Below are 25843 nucleotides of genomic sequence, written 5' to 3'. Positions count from 1 at the left end.
CACTATTTACAATAGCCAAGGCATGGAACCAACCTAAATGTCCATCGACAGATGAATGGATAAAGAAGATGTGGCACATATATACAATGGAATATTAGACTTACAAAGAAATGAAATTGAGTTATTTGTAGTGAGCTGGATGGACCTAGAGTCTGTCGTACAGATTGAAGTAAGTTGGAAAGAGTAAAACAAATAGCATATGGTAACACATATATATGGAATCTTAAAAAAAGAAATGGTATTGATGAATCTAGTGGCAGGGCAGGAATAAACACATAGACATATAGAATGGACTTGAGGACACAGGGTGGGGAGGGGGAAGCTGGGGCGAAGTGAGATAGCATCGACATATATACACTACTGAATGTAAAATAGTTAACTAGTGGGAAGCAGCAGCATAGCACAGGGTGATCAGCTCGGTGCTTTGCAATGACCTAGAGGTGTGGGATAGGGAGGGTGGGAGGGAGGCTCAAGAGTGAGGGGATATGGGGATATATGTAGGCATATGGCTGATTCACTTTGTTGTACAACAGAAACTAACACAGTATTGTGAAGCAGTTATACTCCAATAAAGATCTATTTAAAAAAAAAACAATCAAAAAATGGGCAGAAGACCTAAATAGACATTTCTCCAAAGAAGACATACAGATGGCCAAGAAGCACATGAAAAGATGCTCAACATCACTAATTATTAGAGAAATGCAAATCAAAACCACAATGAGGTACCACCTCACACCCGTTAGAATGGGTATCATCAGAAGATCTACAAACAACAAATGCTGGAGAGGGTGTGGAGAAAAGGGAACCCTCTTGCACTTTTGGTGGGAATGTAAATTGATACAGCCACTATGGAGAACAGTATGGAGGTTCCTTAAAAAACTAAAAATAGAATTACCATACAAACCAGCAATCCCACTACTGGGCATATACCCAGAGAAAACCATAATTCAAAAAGACACATGCACCCCAGTGTTTACTACAGCACTGTTTACAATAGCAAGGTCATGGAAGCAACCTAAATGCCCATTGACAGATGAATGGATAAAGAAGATGTGGCACATATATACAATGGAATATTACTCAGCCATAAAAAGGAACGAAATTGGGTCCTTTGTAGAGATGTGGATGGACCTAGAGACTGTCATACAGAGTGAAGTAAGCCAGAAAGAGAAAAACAAATACCATATATTAACACACATATGTGGAATCTAGAAAAATGGTACAGATGAACCGGTTTGCAAGGCAGAAATAGAGACACAGATGTAGGGAAAAACTATACGGACACCAAGGGGGGAAAGGGGGGGGTGGGTGGTGGGATGAGTTGGGAGATTGGGATTGACATACATACACAAATATGTATAAAATAGGTAACTAATAAGAACCTGCTGTATAAAAAATAAGTGAAATTCAAAAATTAAAAAAAAAAGGGTTTTCAGAGGTGAAATCAGTGGCTTGTTAGCCAGCTTAATGAGTGCTAGAAACAGGCACTTGTTGATGAAATTGATGGCATTGAGAGTGTGTAGCTTGGCTAAAACATTTTAGAGACACTCCCTCCCCTGGCATGAAGAGGGTGTAAGACTCCATGAGCTCTCGGATGGCAGTCCAGGCTGCTTCCTCTGCATCTGCATCTGGCCACCGATGCAGGGCGATTCTGGTTGCCTGTAGGGGACTCTAACTATCACAGAATGTGGCTCTGGAATATTCTTATCTCTGTCTAATATTTATTGAATTTAATAATTTAATTTAGGGACTTCCCTGGTGGCGCAGTGGTTATGAATCCGCCTGCCAATGCAGGGGACACGGGTTCGATCCCTGGTCAGGGAAGATCGGACATGCTGCAGAGCAACTAAGCCCGTGTGCCACAACTACTGAAGCCTGCATGCCTAGAGCCCATGCTCCAGAACAAGAGAAGCCACCGCAATGAGGAGCCCGCGCACCGCAACGAAGAGTGGCCCCCGCTCGCTGCAACTAGAGAAAGCCTGCGTGCAGCAACGATGGCCCAATGCAAACAAAAAAATTTTTTTAATTAAAAAAAATAATGTGTTGCATGAACTGTTTGGGGCCTGCTTGCTTATAATGGTTGCTTAATAAATGTCATTGTGGGGACACAATTCTGTCCACGACTTGCTTTCATTGTAGGCTGGTAGCAAGACTGTGGGAAAGCTGCAAATCCTCACACAATCCCACAAAAATGAACCTCATTTGTGCATTTCAGATTGGCTTAGGTTTCTTTGCACTAATGACCGTAGGAATCAGTGAGCCTGTGACCAGTCCTCCTTACTCCCAGGCCATTGCTCTGTCCCCGCCAGTTGGGGAGGGGCCAAAATGCAGCTCTGCCACCTCCTTGAAGGCATCTTCCCTCCAGCCCCACGACTGGGGACTGGGCCACTGGCCAGAAGCCATTTGTGTAGCAAATAGGAAGGCTCGGGGAGAGCAGTGCAAGGGTGGAAAATGCCTTGGGGTTCCTGAATTTCATGAGAGAGATCTGTGTTTGAGAAGTGTCTTCTCTGGGTTTCTGTGGTCACCGAAGGCCTTCCAGAGCTACCCCTCCATAACCCAAACCCCAGGCACAGGCCATCGTCTGTCCTCCTTAGCTTGTCTGGGAATTTCCTGCTCTCCAAAGCCTTTGAGGGTCAGGGAGGCAGGAAGTCCAGAGAGGAGGAGAAGGGAACAAATCTACTTCTCACCAACGCCCCCCATGCCCACCTAGATCAATAGCAGATCCAGAGATCTGCTGGTGGAGACAGCGATCCTGCTGGACACTCCGAGAAGTGCAGCTTTGGGTAGGTGTCCAGGAGGAGCTGAGACTTTGGAAAGATGTGCTGTTCCAGAAAACACTTCCACTCCAAGACTCAGAGGGCCTGGTAGAAATGCCTGGTGCCCAGGTTGTGAATTTGGAGTTGTCCCTCCACCTGGCACACTCCCTAAGGCTCCTCCAAGCTGCACGGAAAATGTCACCTCCTGCATCCATCTCATCTGGGTCCAAGCTCTAGTCCAGATGGGGCTGAGCTGGATGGCCGCCCTTGGGCTCCTTCTATGGGAGGGACACTGGGGAAGCTGGCTGGGCCTCCTACAAGGACGATGCTCCCTTTTCCCTTTGAGGAGACACTGCCGGGAGGCCCTCTGTCCCCTCCTCAGGTGGTCTCAGGAGAGCTAGGCCAGGTGCCCACAGTCACGCCTTGATGACACCTCTTTATATTGGCTTTCCTCCTGCCCCATCTCACTTCTCTAATCCCTCCCTAACCCTAACCCTTCCCAGATAAACCCCTTGCAGACAAATCCCTGCCTCAAGCTCTGCTCTCGGGGACTTGGGCTGAGACCCTCCTCATGGAGGCTTTCCTTGACCCCCTCAGAGCAGGCTGGGGCACCCCCATACACTGGCCATCCCCTGCATTCCCTTGCAGAAGATCCGTCATCCTTGTGTTACTGGGCAAGAGCCTGCTGCCCAACACACATAGAAACCAACACTGTGGCACCAGCTTCTGACGAAAGAGAGCTTTATTGTCAGGTCGACCAGCAAGGAGACAGGAGGCAAGGCTCTCAGATCTGTCTCCCTGATCGAGGGTTAGGGGAATTTCAAATTTGGAAGCCGACTCGCTAATGGATCCATAAAGGTACTTGTGCTGCTGGAAGCCAGATTTTCCTTATTGAAGGACTTCTTGCTTTATAAAGGGCTCCAGTGGCAACATTTCTATGCTTTGAGTTCTGCAGACTGAAGAGTTTTGGATCTGGGGTCATCCTGGAGGCTTGGGCTCCCGTCTTGCACATGCACATTGCTGTTTCTGCAAAATAACTCAAGGTTTGATCAATCAACAACCTATTTAAGGAGGCAAAACCAGTTTAAGCTGGTGCTGTTTCACTTTTGTGTAGTTATTTATTCATGTCTCTCTCCCAGCTAGAAAATAAACTCCACAGGCCAAGAGGAGTCTGTCCTGTTAACCACTTTATGGCCAGAACACATAGGAAGTACTCGTTAAATATTTGTTGAGTGAATGATTGATGGATGGGAAGCAGATGAAGAGGATATAGTTAGTATCACACACCGGCTCTGCCTCACTGAGAGTCTCCCTGCTGAGTTTTCTCCCCTGCAAGGGAACAAGGCCTCACGGGGCTGTCCTGGGGGAAGGAGACCTTAGGCCCTTGGAACGTGGGAAGGGGCTGAGCAGAAGGAAATGATGACCACGACCTCCAAAAGAATTCGGACCTTCTCAGACCTGCTTTGGAGATTTGGAGGAGCAGGAATTAGCACTTAATGAGCATCTGCTGTGTGCCAAGCACTCAGTGGACCTTGTCAAGTGCGCATGTATCCTGCCACACTCCCTGGAGCCTGGGGAGAGGTGTGATAGGAAGGCACGGCTCTGCTCATGCTGGCGGACTCACTGTTGGGTCAGAAAACTACACCAGGCCCCTCTTCAACAACAAGAATAGAAGACACCCCATTTATCTGGGAATGGGAAGACCATTGTTATCCCCATTTGACAGATGGGGAAACCTAGAGTCACAGCTTGAAGTCACTCGCGGTTTAAAATGAATGAGATGGATGCAAGCCCAGGTCTGTCTGATATCAAAGCCCAGAGGTCTTGCCGCTCCCTGGAGCAGCCCCCTGAGCCCTGTTTCTGGACAGCCAGAGGAAAGCAAGGAAGCCAGGAATCCTGATTACTTCCTGGCACCCGGGGCTGTGCCTTCCTGTCCATTTGCAGAATGCAGATGAGAAGGGTGAGGGTGAGTCCGCAGAACAGTAAAGAAACACCAACATTCCCTTAATGGCCAGCAGTCAATCCGCCCTGAGCCAAATTTCCACTCCCATGGCAACGTCAACACAAAGGCAAACCAGGAAGCCCTGTCCGGTGGGGTGGGAGTGGGGGGCGGGCGTTGAGCCTCAGCCAGAGGGTGGCCTGGGGGCTGGGCCCCATGTGTCATCAGGGGACTCCTGCAAGATCAGCACAGCACCCCCATTTTCCAGAGGAGGAAAGTGAGGCTCAGAGAGGGGGTGCCCTTGCCCAGTTTCACACGGCTGGTCTGTGACTGAATTAGGCTTCAACACGCAGTCTGAACCGAAAGTCCACATTCTTTCCAGTTGTCACGTTGGCCCTGCTAGGAAGGGAATCATTTTTAAAGTGAAAAAGAGGTTGCCGTAGCAGTATAGAATTCAGTTGCATTCCTGTAACTGATTAAAGCTACATTATACTGCTGTGATTGGTAGACAGGGGGATTAAGAACAGAGAATCCTTAACCATTGTCATCCCACCCAGGCCATGTCTGTGTCCTACCATTCTAGAACCTGTGGTCAGCTTCAAATCGTTTTATTTTTTTTACGTCTGTTACCTTATTGGTGCTACTAAACCATCTGTGAAGTGGGGTCTAGCCCCATTTTACAGAGGAGGAAATTGAGGCCCAAAGAGCTTAAGCGAGTTTTTCAAGGTTACATGGCTAGGAAGTGGTGGAGACAGGATTTGAACCCAGACTGAATCCCAGGCCCATTCTTGTAAGCACTGTGCTTTGCTGGGCTGTTAAAACAAAACAAAACAAAATTCACCTGAGTAAATGTAAAGCTCTTATTGCCTTTATTCAATTATTCACGAATCGTCAGCATCCCAATTAGCAAAAAGGAAGGAGCTCTCAGGAGCTGTACAAAGTGAAAGACTTTTATAGGCAGAAGGGTGTGGGACAAGGAAGTTACACCGCGGAAGAGCTGTTTGTTTGTGGCAAGGTCACCTTTCTTGAGGGGACAGCTGGCTTCTATCAGACAGATTACCTGACTTGTGCTAGCCAGGTAATTCCAGATTGGCTGGTTTAAGACTCCATGCCTGGGGAAGGCTGAAACTGGAATTAAGTTAGGTGTTAAGTCTTGGTTTGGTAACGTGGAACTTAGCACAAGTGACTCCATTTGGGTCTGCTTCTTCTTTTTTAACAGGGCTCTGTGTAAAGTGCTTTGCAATCATTACTTCACTTAATCCTGGTGATAATCTTGCAATATAGGGGGAATTATTTAATCCCACTTTACAGTTAAGGCAACAGAAATGGGGAGAGGAAGACACTTGCCCACGTCACATGGCAAGTAGTATCTGTCCCCGAGAAAAGTCCCAGAGACACACCCCTTGATTCTCCTGGAAAATGACAGCCATGTTCCTCCACCATGGTGCTGGGCTTGCCTACTTGTCCTGGAGCTGGACAGATGGGAATTGTGGACAAACCTGTGGAAGCTGCCAGACTTGCCATGGATCTGGGGTGGGGGTGTGGGGAGGCTTCAGTAACTTAGCAGTTCAGTTAGTAGGTGCGCCTTGGAGTCTTCTCAGCCATCAACTATAGGAAGGGAAAAGAAACTCAGCCTGACCCATCGCCATTCTCCCATTGTCTTTTCACTGGATCCTTGAACCTTCCCAGTGGGAATGACTCTCCCCATCTTGCAAAGGAAGAAACGCAGGCTCAAAGAAGGAAAATGACTCACCTAAGCCCATACAGCTAGTTGAGCAGGGATCCCAACTCAGGGCTGTCCAGCAAGCTGGGTTTCTCCCTCTGCTCTGGACACCGCAAATCTTGAAGCTCCATTCATGAGGGTCTCCTAAGGCCCTGAAAAGTTAAAGAAAACATCAGTTACCGGCTTCCCTGGTGGCGCAGTGGTTAAGAATCCACCTGCCAATGCAGGGAACATGGGTTCGAGCCCTGGTCTGGGAAGATCCCACATGCCGCGGAGCAACTGAGCCCGTGTGCCACAACTGCTGAGCCCGCATGCCACAGCCACTGAAGACCCCGTGCTCCGCAACAAGAGAAGCCTCCGTGATGAGAAGCCTGCGCACCACAACAGAGTAGCCCCTGCTTGCCGCAACTAGAGAAAGCCCGCGCACAGCAACGAAGACCCAATGCAGCCAAAAATAAATAAATTTAATAAATTTAATTTAAATTAAATTAAATTTAAAATTTTAAATAAATTTAATTTAATAAATAAATTTAATAAATTTATTTAAAAACAAAACAACACATCAGTCACCTACTTGGGGCCTTTCTCTTCCTTTTTTCTTGCTGTTTGACCCTTACCAGGCTCAGTGCCAAGCTAGGTCTGTACACCAAGGCTGTCTTTGCCCAGCCCTATGCCCTCCAGACAACAGGAACCTTGCCCTTTCTAGATGGAACCGTGGGGAGAGCAAAGCAGATAGACGAGGCCAGGCACCAGAGGCTTGAAAGGCTTACAGCTCTTGCCAAGGAAAATGTCAGACTTTAGAGGGAGAAAATTGTGTTTCACACACTCCAGACCGAATTCCCATTTCTTTGCCATTACATGCCGAAAAGATGTGTCCATTTAGGATGTAAAAGATTGATTTTTTCACATTTGTTTAAGAGATACAGTGAGATATGGAGTTGAATAAAAAAAAGAGCCTCTATTGGCCAGAGAAGAAGAAGACTTGGTTTGGATCTTATTTGTGCCTTTACAAAGCTGTGGGACCTTGGGCTAGTCACCTTCCTTCCCTGGGCCTCATGTACAAAATAAGAAAATAGAAACAGATGATCTCTAGGGTTCCCTCTACTCAGCCCTGACATTTTGTTCATTGAAATTCAACATGACCGATGTCTGTTTTGTTCAAAATAAGTTGGCCTCTGTCCATCAGCTGGAGACTGGGTAAATGCATTAAGGTTCAGTCATATAATGGAATGTTATTCAGCAATAAGAAAGAATGGCTGCCGGTAAATGCAGCATCGTAGATGAACCTCAGAAATATTATCTCGAGTGAAAGAAACTAGACACAAAAGACTACAGATTGTAAGAGTCCATTATACAAAGTTAAAAACAGACAAAACTTAATTGTAGTGATAATAGAGGGGTTGCTTTGTGAGTGTGGAGGGGTGGTGGTTATCGACTGTGAGGGGGCATGGGGAACTTTTGGGGGGGATGAAAGTGTTCAACACCTTGATCTGGGTGGGGGTTACAGCAGTATGAGCAGAGGTGAAAACTCATCAAGCTGTACACCTAAGATTTATGCACTTTTCTGTACTTTAATAACAACTCAATAAAACACTATTAATATATAATTATACAAATCTTAATACACAAATACTATGTATGTGTATATACATATATATAATCATATATGTGTGTATATTGCTTCTAGAACTGTCCACAATAAAAACCACTGGAAGTGTCCAAATGCCAAGTTTTCACAAAACAATTAACGAAGTATACCCCTGGGTGTGCTCGTGCTCTAAAAGGAAGAAAAACGGTCTGATCCTTTTTGATAAGAAATTGGTCATATTCTCGGTATGACCAAGCTTTGGAAAATGCCAGTTTGTCAAAGAGACGAGAGAAGAGAAAACTTCAGGTTTGAGGAAGTCTGCTTAAGGCTCAGGGGAGCCCACTCAGCAAGTCATGGTGGGAATGGGGCTGGGAGACTTGTTTTCCAGATGTGGCCGAATCACCACCAAACCCCGCCTTTCTCAAATCCCTTAAGGGGAAGCGATGTGATTGGTCCAGGCCCTGCCCAGGTGCAGGCCTCTGAGCACCTCCAAGGACCATCTGCTCATCACCCCCAGGCCGAGCCCCACCCTGAGGCACAGTCAGTTCTCATCTGAGAAACCACAGCAGCTGCCTCGGTGGTGTCCTGGCGGCTGCTCTTGCCCCAGTGTATGAATCGGTTCAGGCTGCCGTGACAGAGGGCCACAGGCCGGAGGGCTTAACCTACGGAAATGTATCTCCTCACTCTTCTGCAGGTTGGAAGTCCAAGATCAAGGTGCTGAAGCCTCTCTCCTTCCTTGTGCGTGACTGTCTTCTCCGTGTGTGTATGTGTGTCCAAATTTCCTCTTCTTATAAGGACACCAGAAATCTTAGATTAGGGGCCGCCCGTGTGAGCTGATTTTAACTGAATCACCTCTTTAAAAGCCCTATCTCCAAATGCAGTCACATTATGAGGTACTGGGGTTAGGACTTCAGCATACGGGTTTTTTAATTTTTTGGTTGCACCGGGTCTTAGTTGCAGCTTGCCAGCTCCTTAGTTGTAGCAGGCGGGCTCCTTAGTTGTAGCAGGCGGGCTCCTTAGTTGTGGCAGGTGGGCTCCTTAGTTGTGGCTCGCCAGCTCCTTAGTTGCGGTATGCAGGCTCCTTAGTTGTGGCATGCGTGTGGGATCTAGTTCCCTGACCAGGGATTGAACCCAGGCTCCCTGCATTGGGAGCGTGGGATCTTAACTACTGCACCACCAGGGAAGTCCCCAGCATATGGGTTTTAAGGGGACACGATTTAGCCCATAACACCCATCAAGGACACTTTCTATCCAGTTGCCAAAGGGAGCTTTCCAAAGCACAAATGTGATTGTGTTGCTTCCCACTCAGAAGCATTCCATGTCTCCCCTCAATCCTCAGGATACATTTCAAATTTCTCACCCTGGCTCAAGGCCCAACGGTGGTCTGGCCCTGCCTCCTGCACCCTCCTCATCTCTCACCATTCTCCCTCGTGGTCTACTCCCGCCTCCTTGTTGCCCCCCCCGCCCCGCCCTGGGGCCTTTGCACAAGCAGTCCTTTTGTCTAATGTGTCCATGTGTCTTGAGGAACTCATCTCTGACTGATTCTCACCCCTGCACATGGCTCAAAAAATGAGAAGCCTGTATTAATTCCGCCCCTCTCCCCCAAACCCCTTTATAATTCTCAGTGTGGATTCTGATACTTCCAGGAACTTTTGTGTTTCAGTGCCTCAGACAGAACTTTCCAGGCCTATGGAAGGGCCCTCACCTGTGCCAGACTGCAAATGTGGGGATGGGAGGGGGTCCATGGAGGGAGGCAGCGGCAGAGGCAGAGATCTGACTGGGGAGGAAGGGGCAGGAAGGGAAGGGAGGGTTTCTCAGCGTTGTTGGTTTTGCAAAGCAGGAAGACAGGGAGTGTCTTTATGGTTCCAGAATGCCTGGGGAGGCTGGAGAGACCACCCAGAGAGCTTGAGACAGGAGGGTTTCCATGGCCAGGTATGTGGCTGGTGGTGAGGGAAACTTTTGGAGTCAACAGGGGCTGGTCAATGGAGCACAGAGAAGCAGGCTAAACAGCTGCTAAGGAGAGCAGAAGAATAAATGGCCACAGTAGCCTCTCAGTGAGCTGAAGAACAGGCCCCATCCCTGTTTCCCATCCCTGTTTTCCCACTGTCACAGAAAGCCCCCATCCTTGATTCTTGTTTGAGCCTAAAACAGAGTAGCCCACAAAACCATGCCTGAGACTGAGTGCTTGCCAATCGGGTGAGTGTGGGCAGAGGGACACCCTTACGCGATTGAGACAAATAAGATAATGTGATGTTTTGTGTGTCCATATGTTGTGGAGCAAATTGGTGCCTACCTGTGATGGTCAGTTTTGTATGTCAGTTTGGCTGGACCACAGATATTTGGTCGAACATTATTCTGGATGTTTGCATTTTTTGGATGAGATCAACATTTAAATTGGTGAACTCTGAGTAAAGCAGATTGCCCTCCATAGTGGGGGTGGGCCTCATCCAATCAGTTGAAGGCCTTCATAAAATAAAGACTGACCTCCACCAAGCAAGAAGGAATTCTGCCAGCAGTTGGCCCTTGGACTCAAACTGCAATTCTTCCCTGGGCCTCTAGCCTGCAGGCCTACTTTGCAGATTTTAGAATTATCAAACCTGCACAATTATGTGAGCTGATTCCTTGAAATAAACCTCTCTATATACATATGTACACATTCTGTTTGTTCTGTTTCTCTGGAGAAACGTAACTAATACACCACCATATACTTTTTAGCATGCCCCAGGCCACACTGCTCCTATTCTGGTCAATTCTGCTCATCCTTTTAGGTCTCTGCTTAAATGGCATTTCCTGCAGGAAGTCTTCCCTGACCACCATCAGCCCCACTCCCAAGATGTGTTAGGTGCCTCCTCTTTGTTGCCATAGAAATCTGTCTGACCTTTGTTGTAGTGCTCATCAAACTGAGCTTTAATTTTTCCATTACAGAGATTTTCAAAGTGGGTATTAATTATCTGTGTCCCCACGTAGATTATGAGCAGAAATTGTGTTTTACTAATAGGACCTGGCACATAGCTGTTGAAGGATGAATGAATGAATGAATGAAAAGAATAAGAATATATGTGAATGCTTATATGAGTTCCTGTTGCTGCTGTAACAAATGTTACAAAGCAAAATTCAACTGAGTAAATTTTAAAGATCTTACTTGCTTTATTCAATAGTTCATGAATTGGGCAGCATCCCATCTAGCAGATAAAAGGGAGCTCCAAGGAGCTGTATGAAATGAAAGATCTTATAGGCAGAAAGGGGTTGGACAGGGGAGTTATACTAACAAAAAGTGGACTGCTTATGGCAAGGTCATCTTCCTAGAGAGAATGGCAGTCGTCTGTCAAGCAGATGACCTCACTAGTGCTGACCAGGTAATTCCTGACTGACTGGTTTAAGTTTCCATTCCTGGGAAAGGCTGAAACTATAACAAAGTTAGGTATTAAGTCTCAATTTGGTTATGTGGTGCTTAGTATAAGTGACCCCATTTGGGGCCTGTTGTCTCTTTTTTAACAATATCCCCCTTTTGGTCAAGCTCTCAGTCTAACAGAGATGCTATCAAAATGTAGGCCATTAACGCTACTCCCAGCTACCTCTCCGGAGTTCTCACAGTTTTTCCTGACCCTCTGTGTGGTATTTACAGGTCATGACATCTTTCTGCTGGATCTCTGTGGTATTCACAGGTCACAAGTGCAGTCTTTCTCTTCATTTCTTCATTCCTTTGGTTGGTCATTCTCTTCATTCCTTTTCTGACATTCTGGGCTTAGGGAGATCATTTGTTTGGTGACTGGCAGTTGCAAACATGAATTTAAAGCTTCTGAGAGAATACAGTACACCAGGGGAACTACTATGATTATTATAAGCAGGATGATTCTCAATGTCTGGAGTGCATTTCAGAGCCATGTTCCCCGAGACCCAAACCAATCAGAATCAAATAAGTCAAAGAAAGGAGTCAATTTCTTAAGCCAAGTGCCTTGTTCAGTGATTTTATGTAGCTGAGTTTCAATTTCTTCAGAAGTATTAATCCAGTTTCAGCAAGTGGTGTTGGCCATTGCCCAAGCACCTCCTTGCTCAGCTAGAAGATGATCAAGGGCTAGCCTGTTAGCAAGAACAGCTGTGGCCAGAGAATTTAAGAATTTTTGTGGGGCAGCTATTGCTTTAGCTGCAGATTCTACAAAATCTTCAAAAGTTAAGGAGAGGTTTCTGATCATAGCTTTGTTTGCATTTACTCTGAGCAAGGGGAGGAGTGATCTACCAAAGGAAGCTAATTTTGAATCACGAATGCCTCCTGGTAATTGCCGTTTGAGTCTGTGGCTCAGGCCTAGAAAGTGACAGCCAGGTCAGTAAAATTTAAGAGTCGGTAGACTACACAGGAGGTTTTATTCTACTTACCTGTGCCTTGGGTTCCTTTCCTTATACACAGCCTGGATGCAAGGTTCTCTGGGTTTGAGGTTGTTAACCAGAGACAAGGAAATGGACTCCCAAGGTCAGAGAGTCTGACACAATAGAGACAGGGATGAGTTTTGCTTTTTGTGGTTTTTTTTTTTTTTTGAGAAACTGAGGTGTTGGAAATCAGGAAGACATTTGTGACAGGCAGAAAGAATTACAGTATCACCAGCATCAAAGCAAATCCAACAGTCAGTTTATCCTCATTTACAGTGGCCTGAGATATGTGAACAGTAAACTTTTCAGGCCAGAGCAAGGAAAAAGGTGGACAAAAGAATCATAAAGAGCCTCATGGTGTAAGAATTAAGAAAAGAATGGTCAGAAAGGGAAGGAGGAATGGAAGGAAACGTGCTTGATCCCCTTGATCTGATGTTTTGGGAGGAAGCAGTCTACCTCAGTGTTGACTGCTTCTCTTCCTAGTCAATTTGATTTTGAGGTCTCTGGCATTTACACAAGACCAGATGTCAGATGGGGTCTTCTTCAGCTGTGAAATATGTCCCAAAGTTTCAACACCTCGTAATTTGGCTGTAGTGTCAGGGGTCAAGAATACTTGGTAGGGTCCTTTCCATGAATCTCACTTTTACAAAAGCATCAGAGTAGGACAATAACTGTCTGTAAATGACAAAAGATTTTAATAATGGCGATAGTTAAAGATCTGATTAGAGTTCATTATAATGCAATAGAAATTTGGTTATTTCTGAGACATACAATATTGTAAGATAACTAGAATTATGACTGATAACATTCCAGGACACGTCAGAATTTTAGGAATTTCAAATAATTTCTGGAACACTTATAACTTATACCTTTATGAGTACATCATAAAGAAGGCTTGGTATTACTTTTTATTTAACAATGCTTCCCATATAATTTAACATATTAAATAAGCCTAATTAGCTCAACATCTTCTTTTTTATCAATATAAGGAGAGAGAACACATCTTCTGAGATGTTCCAGGGGTCCTCTGGAAAAATCCCTAAGTTACTTCTAAGTCAAAAAGACTTCATTTGGAATTTGACAAAGTTGGTAAATAAATATAGAAAGTTTTTGACCCTTGACTAGATAAAGATCGTCATGAAACAACGCTTAGATGTTTAACTAAAGTGACAGTGAAAGATTTCCAAGGCATATACAAAAGGTTACATAGTTGTAAGCAAAACTTAGCTCTTTTACAATTGAGAAAACTCAGTTTTCTTAAATATTCAAAGACCTAAGACAACATGAAGCACAGGAAATTATTTTGGTAAGACATAAATCTTTGCTTTCTAGGCAGATTACTCAAAAGGTAAAGAAAAACCTTTCACAATATCATTCTTATCAAAAGCAGACCAAAAGTCAGAAAAAAAACAAAACAACTTTGAAAGAGAAAACCAAATTCTGATTTTGTACCAGTGTACTTTTGATATAAAAACTCCCTTTTTTAATTAATTCATTCCAGTCTTAGCTTGACCATGCATAAAATTCCTTTCCTAAGATTCCTTTTCCACAAAACTTCCACAAGTTTTTTTCTAATACCCCTTCAGATTTTGTCCTATGTTTTTACTCTTTCTCATCCTGGATCAGTCATTTTGCTTTCTTTACCTAATTTCCACAAACACTTGTTTCCTTTCATCCTTATTATTTCTAAGTAGCTTTAAGTACATATATTGATTAGAATTCTTAAGTCTAAGAACCTTTAATTTCTAGGGAAAACTAAGAAGTAAGCAATTGTAGACTGTCTCTTACACTAGCGTTCTTTAGATTGGCAAATGGATGAATACGTGAATTACCTCTAGAAGCATATGCTTCCTCACAGTACAATTTTTTAAATGTGGAAGAAGACATGTTTACGGGTAGACCCAAATAGCTTTAGTTCCTCTGAGAAAAAGCTAAAAGTGGATAAATCTGTATTCAGTAATGAATGCGCTGTATTTGGAAATGATCTAGATTTTCAATGAATTTCCATCATTTAAGTTAACTTATCAAAACTTTAAAGTTTCAGTTTATAAAACTACTTGGCAAACTATTTTTTAGTAGACATACTTTTACACATAGTTATTGCTGAAAGTTCACCTGAAAACTTTTATCTCATTTATATCTGTCTACATCAGTTGTTCTTAACAATTATGTTTTAACTATCCACGAAAACTTCTCGGGACGTTGGACAAAGTCTGCTGTCATCCCAAGCTATTTTTCTTGCTGACAAATTCTGTAACAAAGATAACATGAGCTTATTTGACTTTAGTAAACTTAAGTAGAGTAAAAGCTTTATATTTGGTGCTGATAAGTCTAAAGACAGGCCTCTTTTAATTAAACCAAAAAATTTAAACTAGCTTTTATTTACTAAAGATTTATCCTAAATCATGTTAAGTTGAAAAGCATTTGGGTTAATTTCTATATTTTTGAGAGTCTAGAAGCATGTATTTTCCTTTAAGTGAATTAAAGTTCTTTTACAAATTGCTCTTAGCAATGCCACGCAAAGGTAGAAAAATATCACACAGCTACAACATACATTCATAGACATACACAAACATTTAGACAAATGCAAGCAGAGATCTTATAGCTTTAACTTCACATTTTTAGCTGTGAAATGGGTATGATAATGCAAAACTCACTGGCTTATAAAAGAACAGATGGATTCAAACTTTTTTTTTTTTTGGCAGTTGGAATAAGTTAAGTTTACCTGCTAGGATGGCTAAAGGTTTTTTTATTAATATTTTTAGAGAAGACACTTAAGATTTGTATTCATCCTTGGCAAGTCATCTTATGGAAGCTGTGGACTAGATTTTGGGCAAGGGAGCTTCTCTGGCAGTTTGTATTTGTATTTTTTTTAAAAAAGATTTATTTATTCATTTATTTTTGGCTGCATTGGGTTTTAGTTGTGGCATGCGAGATCTTTATTGAGTCATGTGGGATCTTTTGTTGTGGTGCGTGGGCTCTTCGTTGTGGCGCACAGGCTTCTCTCTAGTTGTGGCGTGTGGGTTTTCTCTTCTCTAGTTGTAGTGCACAGACTCCAGGGCACATGGGCTCTGTAGTTTGCAGCCTGCAGGCTCTAGTTGGGGTGCGCCAACTCAGTAGCTGTGGTGTGCAGGCTCAGTAGTTGTGGCACGTGAGCTTAGTTGCCCTGCAGCATGTTAGTTCCTTGACCAGGGATTGAACCTGCGTTCCCTGCATTGCTAGGTGGATTCTTTACCGCTGGACCACCAGGGAAGTCCCTGGCAGTTTGTAGTTTTAAAAATCCTCTTTCTTTCTTTTTTTCAATCTTAGGAATTGCAGATGGTAAGGATAAGTGGACTTTGAATTGTTTCCAGAGCTGCGTTTCTGGTTTTGCAAAAATTTGAAAGCCAAGGACTTTTAATTTTTCAAAGAATGGGCTGTAGCCTAAATGATATCTAGGGGCTGATCTCTCCTTCCAGCTATATTATCTTCAATTTGCTTCTTTATATCAGGGAGCCCTAAGATGGAAATTCAGTGAGTTCTATGTTCTGGGTATAGGGCTGTTTGTCTTTGGAATGTTTTAGTAAATTTTTCCATAAGGGCTTCAGAAGGTTTTACTTTCTCTCTAGATACATTTAGCTTAAGGGAAGACGCCTAAACAAAGTTCCTATCAGGCTCTGAATATTAGCTTCCAATTTGGCCAACTTCTGACAATAGAGCTACATTAAAAATCTTTTCAAATATCTTGCCAGGTTTCAGCTGGGACAAACAGTAAATATTTCTGGCAGTATTGAACAATCCCATGGATACAAGAGGCATCCTCAAAGAGGGTGCAAAATATAATACTCTCCCAAGGTCTAGAGCCACTCCCAAAGGTAGCCAAGAGAAAGAAGGACCTAGACACTTCCCTGGAGGGCTGGCAATGGACACTAGCCACAAACGTTCAACCCACATTTCTGTCTGGCCATATTTTGAGGCCCCCAGCCTGGCAGTCACCAAGCCAAGCTGTCAGGACACAAGAGAAGACAAACAAGAAGGTTACAGCTGTCCCTGGGAGAGAAAGGACCAATAACCAATGGGTCTGGATTTGCAAAGGGACAGTGTGAAGGTGTATTTTCCTCTTTCCACCAAGCACTACAGGCAGAGATTCAGGAGAGCTGCTTTTGGTAAGAATTCTCACCCTTCACTGGCTTCTGCCAGTTTTCCCAGGATCCCATCTGCAGGCTCCAGTATCTACCAGAATTTGGCATGGTTTTCCATTAATTTTAATTTTAGTTTCCCTTGGCTATTTAAGGGAATAGCATAGCAGTTTACCAGAAAATCCTTCAGAGACCCATCAACCCTGGGAGTGAACCATTTGGGAGTCCTCCTTCAATGGTAGGTATGTGGGGGCATTCAACTTGATGTGGAAGGATTTGCATAAAGCCTTTGAGGAAAATATTTTCCCACTGTCCCAGGTGATTACAAATGAGACATTGACCCACGGGCCAGCATTTTGATGATGGACCCCTAGCAGATTACAGCGGAGGACGCCCGGGTATTATTTTAGGTTTCTGGCCTTGGGGTGATTGCAGCTTGATGGACCTTTGTTTACAATCCTTTCAAAGTGCTCAGCTATAGTCACAAGTCCAGTCAGGCCAAGGGCCTCCCATCCTTTTTTCTGCCTTTTATCAAACCACCAACCTCAAGAGATAATCCATTGACAAATAAGGCAGCTAGAGCAGGTTGGGTGACATCATTTATCGTATGGAACCCAGAACGCCATAGGAAGAGATCTTCCAGATGGGCTTTAAAGTCCGCTACAGATTTATCTTCCTTTTGTTTGCATGTTTGACCGATCAGTGCAGGCAGGGAAGACTCTAGAAATAGCTTTTAAAAGATCAGTTGCTATTCTGCAAGCTTTTCCTCATCCATAAGGAGACCGTGTTGAAGACTGAGGATCTCAAATGTTATCCTTGGGTCGTGCCGTTCTGCTTCCCGCATCCGTTTTTGGGCTTCACCAGGTCCTACCAGCATGTGCACAAGCTGATAAAGACCTGGCAGCCTGGGGTCCTAGGCCTCAATAAGGGCTCTAAATTTTTCAGAAAACTTTTGGGGAATCCTCCCTTGGTTTAGAAAATTCTTTAATCCTTAGTTCGGTCCTTGACCAAGAAGTGAAGAGAATCACCTGCGCCCACAGGTGGTCTTATTTTATTTTATTTTTCTGTCATTTTAATGTAAGATTGAACAGACTGCTACAGCAACACTTGAGATTCCACAGAGAACTGCATGATTTTGCTATTAGAAGACATTTGTTGAAGTATTTGAACTTTACCTCTTTAAAAAAATGAATATGGTCCATCAACAACAGATGAATGAATAAAGAAGATGTGGTGTGTGCGTATGTGTGTATGTGTGTGTGTGTGTGTGTGTGTATATATATATATATATATATATATATATATATAAAATGTCTACAACAGAATAGCCATAAAATAGAATGAAATTCTCCCATTTGCAACAATGTGGATGGACCTAGAGAGTATTATACTTAGTGAAATAAGTCAGACAGAGAAAGACAAATACTGTATGTTATCACGTATATGTGGAATCTAAAAAATAAAACAAATGAATGAATATAACAAAACAAACTCACAGGTATAGAGAACAAGCTAGTGGTTACCAGTGGGGAGAGGGAAGTGGGGAGGGACAAAATAGGGTTAGGAGATTAAGAGGCACAAAATCCTATCTGTAAAATAAATAAGCTAGGGAATTGCCTGGCAGTCCAGTGGTTAGGACTCTGTGCTCTCACTGCCGAGGGCCTGGGTTCAGTCCCTGATCAGGGAATTAAGATCCCACAAGCCGTGCTGCGTGGCCATTAATTAATTAATTAATTAAGCTAAAAGGATATATTGTATAGCACTGGGAATATAGCCAATAATTTATAATAACTTGAAATGGAGTATAATATATAAAAATATTGAATCACTCACTATGTTGTATATCTGAAACTAATATAATATTGTAAATCAATATTGTAAAAATGGAAATATTTCAATTTTTAAAATGAAATGGAGGTTTCAAGTGTTGTTTTCAGCACACAAACGTTCACAACAACCTTCTAGATAACGTATTTTCTACTTTTCCAAAAAAGGTAATTCTCATTTACTAGAACCTCACCCACCACTGAAGAATTCAAAGCTCCTGAGCTCAAAAGTGATCAGAACGCACAGCTGAGTATAATTAGTAGTCCAAAGCTTGGCTTAAATATCTGAAGAACAGGAAACACCCAGTAATAAATATATCAGCATTGTTTCTAGGAGGCAATGACTCATAAACTAAAACCACCTAAGTCTGAAATTTTTTGTACTCAGTGTCTATTGGTATAAAGACTTCATTCTTAATGCTTCTTATGGCATCACAGGTTTTATAAATTAAACAATACATTTTTAGCGTTCCACAGTAATCATCACTTTCAAAAACTGTAATATACATCTGTATGTTACACAAACATATAATTCTCTACATAAGCATTTTGTCATATATCATCTCTTAGCCTCAAATAATACAAAAATCTTTACAGAACAAAACACCACAGAACTTTTGTATATTCCCTTTCCCCAGTTGTTAGCAGGTAGCACTGCTTTAAAAAGAAAGTGATGAAAAATCAGAAATTTTGCAACCAGTGTTTGACTTCAACTTTTTACTTTATCATCTTCTAGTACCACCATATCCTGCTGCTGTTCTGGGTCTGGTCTCTGAGCTTGAATATGCCAAAGAGCGACCTGTGCCTCCAAGAAGTGGTAAGCAGGGCTCTTCCACGTGCTGGAGTATGAGGGAGGGTGAGACGGGTGGTACCATGAGTCTGAGAAGGGTGTTGCTGCTCTCTTGCTGCCAAATATTCTAATATTCCTCCAGTTCCCAAGCCAGTCCAGAACCCTGGTCCTGAATGTTCATTTCCTTGCTGTCCATGCAAGCACTGCCAAAACCAGAGGTTGCACCATGTTGACCTGTGAACTCAGCCTTAAAGCCCACAGGAGGGGCGCCTGCTGAGTTGGTGAATCTCTGATAATGATGGGAATGTGGAGTATACTCAGAATATGGTGGAGGAGAATCTTGACCATCACTAAGGAACAATATATAAACTCCAAAGTCAATAGCAAGTAGCACCACGATGGTAATCGGTCCACTGATGCCACATGAGTCTGGGGAGCACAACTTCTTATAATAATCAGAGAAAGAGTGAAAGCCGTGGTTTGCCCTAGACTCTCTCAATTTCTTCAGGCCAGGTTCCATGTGATCTAAGTTATACTCCAAGGTATAGGAGCCTCTTAGTATGTACCTTCAGAGGATTCATAGCTTTTACAGCCTGGCAGTTTTTCCAAATTTGTACTTGATATCTAAATCAGTCTTACATTCCCACTGTACACCGTAACCATCCCACCCTGTGTTGTGACACGGTATGAATTTGGGGGTATAAGCATCCCATCCAGCTACGCCTCCAGTACATTTCACTGTGGGATTGGAGCCGACCCACGAGAAGTGGTGTAGCGGTCCCAGCGGAGGGTAAGAGCTTTTGCATCCCACAACAATATTCTGTCTAAGTCGTTCCAGCCCTGGGCAGGGCCCACGGTCAGCAGAAGTGAAAGGAAGCTGAGGAGAGGGCAGCGTCTGGCTACGTCCAGCCCGCCAGCCTTGGCCAGGGTGCTTGGTGAAGATGGCAGATAAAGAGGGGTCGAGGGGAGTGGCATGAGTTATGTCATAGTCTTTTATTTTATGTGCATCTTACATCTTTAATTTTTCATTAGTTTTTGGCAGTGACTCTTCTAATGAAACTATTTTGTAGTTTTGAAGCCCTCTGGAGGCTTCTGCATGACAACTAAATTAGGTAACCTATTCTGCTTGTTTGATTTGGGAGCCCTTGTTTTAAAGTGCATTTCTTAATTGATCTTGTCTTGGAACATTCCTCATAAAGGCCATTATAATTCTAGGTTGTCTTGGTAAGATTCTGCCATTTTTGTGGGTATCCACAGCTCCTGGGACCACAGTTCTTAGACATAAACAAGCGGGTGTGCCAGAAGGTGTGCTCGGTTCTTGGGAATTTCAGGATCCCATTACCCAAATAAATACCTAAGAAGCAGGTGCCCCTGGGTCGAGGATTGTGTGGTGTTTTACAGTGTACCTCGCTGCGTGGAAATTTTCTTGAGGATGTTGGGTGACCTAGTGTTACTCTAACCCATTCTGTGATCAGCGTATTCTAACACAGGAGTCCTGGAGTTAGGTGGTGAGTGCTCTAACAGCTTTGAAGTACTCAGTCCATGTCCACCAGTGTCGCAGCTTTTGGCTTCTGAGATTCCCATTAGAAATAGCCTTTCCCTCTGTGCATGTTAACACACCAGCAGTAACTAAAGAGCTGTTACTGTGGACTGGCCAAGAGAAGGCCTGTGTGCACCACCAGCAATTCCAGTGTAGAACCGGGGAAAGGACTGAACCAGCACATCCCCAACAAATGGGGACTGTGGACTGGGATTCCAGTCCCATGGGGCACTGCGGACTAAACCAGCAGCATTTCCCAAAGTGGAACCAGGGACTGGGCCAAGAGGTTGGGACTTGGATTCTAGCAGAACTGTCTGCTAGCTCAAGCTGACCTGCCCTGGGCTAGAAAGCCAATTACATCAGCGGCTCAATGCAAAGAGAACATAGCTCTGAACCAAGGAGAACCCTTGGAAATGGCAAGAAAGGCAGAGAACTAAAAGCATTTGTGGGTACCACTGCCTGTGTTTCTTGTTGCCCCCAAAGTTGTTGGGAGTTTCCTCCAGATCCCATTGCTGCTACAAAATTAAAAAACAAAATTCACCTGAGTAAACTTTAAAGATCTTATTGCCTTTATTCAGTGATTCATGAACCAGGTGGTGTCGCATCCAGCAGACGGAAAGGGGCTCTGAGGAGCTGTACAAAATGAAAGGCTTTTAAGAAGGGAGCAGGACGAGGAAGTTATACTAGCACAAAGCAATTGGATATGCAAGGTGACCTTCCTTTAGTGGGGGCACAGGCTTCTATCAGGCAGGTTCAGTAGTGCTGACCAGGTCATTCCTGACTGGTTTAAGATTCTATTCCTGGGAGAGTCTGAAATTATAATTAAATTAGGTAGTAAGTCTCAGTTTGGTGACATGGAGCTTAGTATAAGTGACTCCATTTTGGGCCTGTTGTCTCTTTTTTAACACAAATTACCATAAACTCAGTGGCTAAAAACAACACAAATGGATTATCTGACAGTCCTAGAGGTTAGGAGTCTGACGCCATTCTCCCTGGACTAAAATCAGTGTGTGGGCAGGGCTGCGTTTTTTCCTGGAGGATATAGGGGGAATTCATCCCTTTACCTTTTCCAGCTTCTAGAGGCTGCCCACATTCCTTGGTTCAAGGCCCCTTTCCTCTATCTTCAAGGTCAGGAATGTTGCATCTCTCTGACCTAATTCTTACGTTCTTTTAAGAACTCATGTGATTGGGTTGGACCCACCCAGATAATCTAGAAGAATCTCTTCATCTCAAAATCCTTAATTAAATCACATCTACAAAAGCTCTTTTGCCACATAACATAACTTACTGTCAGGTACAGGGTTTAGGATGTGGACATTGTGTGGGACCATTGCTCTTCCTACCACAGTGCTTCACTGTTACTTTAAAAGAACTGCCCAGGGCTTCCGTGGTGGCGCAGTGGTTGGGAGTCCGCCTGCCGATGCAGAGGACACGGGTTCGTGCTCCGGTCTGGGAAGATCCCACGTGCCACAGAGTGGCTAGGCCCGTGAGCCATGGCCGCTGAGCCTGTGCGTCCGGAGCCTGTGCTCTGCAACGGGAGAGGCCACAACAGTGAGAGGCCCGCGTACCGCAAAAAAACAAACAAAAAAAAACAACAAAAAAACTGCCCAGACTTCTCCTTCAGGGTCTCTACCTCCACTAACAAGTGATAGGATATAGTTTAATGCACCCATCTGACAGATGAGAAAACTGAAGCCCTGGGAGAAAGGGGCATTTATTAAGTACCTACTTCATGCCAGGCCCTGTGCTAAGAGCCTCACATGGCTTGTCTCCCTTAATTCTCCAAACAACCAGAGAGGGATGTATAATACTATTGTATATACAATACGGCTGAAGGACTCTGCAGCTGCAAGGGACAGAAAACCCAGCAGAAACTGGCTTTAGCAAAAAACAGTGATTAAAAACCCTGAGGCTGATCTTCAGGCCCAGCTGGATCCAGGCGTTCAATGGATGTTATCAAGAACCTTTGTCTCGGGACTTCCCTGATGGCACGGTGGTTAAGAATCCACCTGCCAATGCAAGGGACATGGGTTCGAGCCCTGGTCTGGGAAGATCTCATATGTTGCAGAGCAGCTGAGTCCGTGCACCACAACTACTGAGCCTGTGCTCTAGAGCCCGTGAGCCACAACTACTGAGCCCATGTGCCACAACTACGGAAGCCCGCGTGCCTAAAGCCTGTGCTCCGCAACAAGGGAAGCACCACAATGAGAAGCCCGTGCACCGCAATGAAGAGTAGCCCCCGCTCACCTCAGCAAGAGAAAGCCCGTGTGCAGCAATGAAGACCCAACACAGCCAAAAATAAATAAATAAATTTTAAAAAATGCTTTAAAAAAAAAAAAAGAACCTTTGTCTCTTCATCTCCTGGCTCTGTGTCGGCTTCTTTCTCAATCATGTTCTCCTTTTGTGGAGGCAAAATGACCATGAGCAGCTCTGAGCAGAAACCCTAATCTCTCTGAAATCCCTGGGGAAAGAGACCTTCCGGTTTTTCAACTTCCAACAGAAGCCCTGGAGTGTCATTGAGCCCCCAGGGGTCTAGCATCCATATCTGAACTATCAAGGAGGGTGTGAGGGTAGAATGTGCTCATAGGCTAGGGCTGAAATACATGCCCAACTTGAAGCCTGGAGGTTAAGGCCAATCTTTCCCAAACACAGGGCTTGGGTGTGCAGGGGTTTCTCCCCAGGGAAAGCAGGTGCTATTATAGAAGTGACGATGCACATATGTAAAGGAGTTAAGAAGCCAGTGTTGGGGAAAAAGGCTCATTGTCATTATCATACCCATTTTATAGGAGTAGAAACTGAGGCACAAAGTGGTTCAATAAAATGCCCTACATCACGTAGCTGGTAAGTGGCCATGCCAGAACTTGAACCCAGATCCCCTCCCCCTGCATGTGATAGTCCCAGAACTCAGGGCAGGGCCCCTCCATGCTTGGGTCTCTCTCCTACTTTCTCTGAACCCCCAGACTGTGTCAAAAGACACATTTTAGTTGTTAGCTACCCCAAGGTCAGGCTGGGATATTTCTGTCTGTGCCCTGACATTTTAGACCTCGAAGTCCCTCCTCACCTGCAGAGGCACCTCTAATACAGGGAGGAAACAGGTGCTCAGGCACCCGACCACTGGCCCCTTTCAAGTCCTCCTCTGTGATGGCAAATTCCACTAGGGCTCCATACCATCTTACCAGGATTCCAAACAAAAGACACAGCTTACTGGCAAAGGCACCACCTTGGCCAAACCATCTTTACAAGGAAAAAGTGCGGATGAGGGAACAAAGACGATGCTCGTAAAAGAAGTAGTCTCCTGGGAGATGCAAGAAACAGCTGAGAGGAAAGAATTGAGGCTTTGTGGGGCAGTTCCTGGAACGGGGGCCAGAAACCGACAGGATGAGGGCCTCTTCCCAGAGGGTAAAGAAGTTCATTAGGCTAAACAAGCCAGACCCCCTAGTGCAGGTGGTTACCATAGGAAATCTGCTCCCCCAGGGGTGACAGGACCAAATACATGACATCATTCCAGAGGAGACAAGCGGCAAAGAGTCAGTGCTTATCAGGGGCTTACTGTGTGCTGAGCACCTCACGTGATGAGGCTCTTCATCTTCCTAATCACCGTTCTGAGCAAGCACATTAATTTACACATTTTTACAGAGGGAGAATCTGAGGCTCAGAGAGGTAAAGCAACTTGATCAAGAGCACACAGCCATCAGATGGCAGAGCTGGATTGAAACCCAGGTGTGTCTGACTCTAAAGTCACTGTTCTTTCCTCCCATGACGTACACTATTAGAGGAAGTGTGGACATCCCAGGAACATTTCCCACTCACTGTTTCTGGAAAGCCCCAGCAAAAGCAGAGTCTTGGGTTGGATGGACCAGGTGGTGGTACCTAGTGGTCAATTCTCAATTTCTTAGAAGCACAAAATAGAGAAATGTTAAGGGGAGGAGTTGATACAGATGACCAGAGGCTCAGGTAGGTGTGCATGAAGATCTTCTAGGTACATGGAAGGAAGGCGAAATTATGTGGCAAGGCAGTAAGGCCAGATGGTAGGCAGCCACTGCCCCAGGTCCCTAAAGGGTCCCCCACACTGCTCCAGCTACCTTCCTTGGGAACCCCAAACTTTCCTGTGATCCAGGAATAAAAGGGGGTCTTCAGGACACAGCTGCTCTGCCAACTTCCGGCTGTTGTGTTTCTTCTTTTTTTTTTTTTTAATTTATTGTATTGAAGTATAGTTGATTTACAATGTTGTGTTAATTTCTGCTGTACAGCAAAGTGATTCATATATATATATACATACACACATTCTTTTTCATATTCTTTTCCATTATGGTTTATCAGAGGATATTGAATATAGTTCCCTGTGCTATACAGTACGACCTTGTTGTTTATCCATTCTATATACAATAGTTCTCATCTGCTAAGTGTTTCTTTATATTGCTCATGCTTAGATACATAGATATTGGGGTCTCACTCTGCCCTGATCCCTAAAAAATGTTGAATCTGCAGTAGGCAGAGCGTACACATTTATGGTACTAGGTACACTTTCTCACGCAGCTAAGAAATAGTTACTGTTTCTTCACTGCCTATTGTGTGAACTCACAAAAGCCCTGGGCAACGGGTATTTTACCCCTAGAGTAGTTGCTGTTGGGGTCCCAGCACCAGTAGGTCTCCGTCGCCAGGCCAGCATGTCCACTCTCCAGCACGTTGACCGCCAAGAGCTCACAGCCACCCCCCTTCTCCAGAGAATTGCCGTCTGTTGACAGGAACCTCACCAGGTGGTTACGTCCTTTCAAGAGCACCGCACAGTCAATGCTGACATGGGGATGCATCTGGAGTGGGTAACAACTCTGTGACATGAACAACCCACAGCCCACAGTGGATCAGGCTAAGGCTGGACCTTACCTGTGGCCACTTCCCCACTTGGCTCCCCGCTTCCCTATCCTGTTTCCCTCACTCCTTAAAGCTTTTTCCTAAGTGCTCTTCCTCAATAAATCACCCAATGTCCTAAGATACCCCCACCCTATTTTACAGAACAGGAAACTGAGGCTTAAATAGGATGCCCCCCCCGCCCCAGCTTAGTCTGTCCCCAAAGTTCAAGCCCTTTCTGTTCCTTCATCCTGCCTGGACAGAATGGACAGCAGACAGATCAGGAGAGGAAACCCCAAGTCCTGGCAGGGATGGGCAGCTTCTCCTCCCCCAGCTGCAGCCCAGGCTTC

At 44.5% G+C, this 25843-nt stretch overlaps 1 pseudogene; it reads right to left on the bottom strand.

The window, feature by feature from the left end:
* Positions 1-19022: 19022 nt before the first annotated feature.
* Positions 19023-25456, bottom strand: LOC113613263 (store-operated calcium entry-associated regulatory factor pseudogene; annotated as a pseudogene).
* Between the last annotated feature and the right edge of the window lie 387 nt (positions 25457-25843).

Source organism: Aethalodelphis obliquidens, unplaced genomic scaffold (assembly GCF_003676395.1).
Source record: "Aethalodelphis obliquidens isolate GAN/ISIS:26980383/991018 unplaced genomic scaffold, ASM367639v1 scaffold86, whole genome shotgun sequence".
Classification (NCBI taxonomy): domain Eukaryota; kingdom Metazoa; phylum Chordata; class Mammalia; order Artiodactyla; family Delphinidae; genus Aethalodelphis; species Aethalodelphis obliquidens.
The sequence above is the reverse complement of the archived record's forward strand: the minus strand, read 5'-3'. Positions and strand labels throughout refer to the sequence as shown.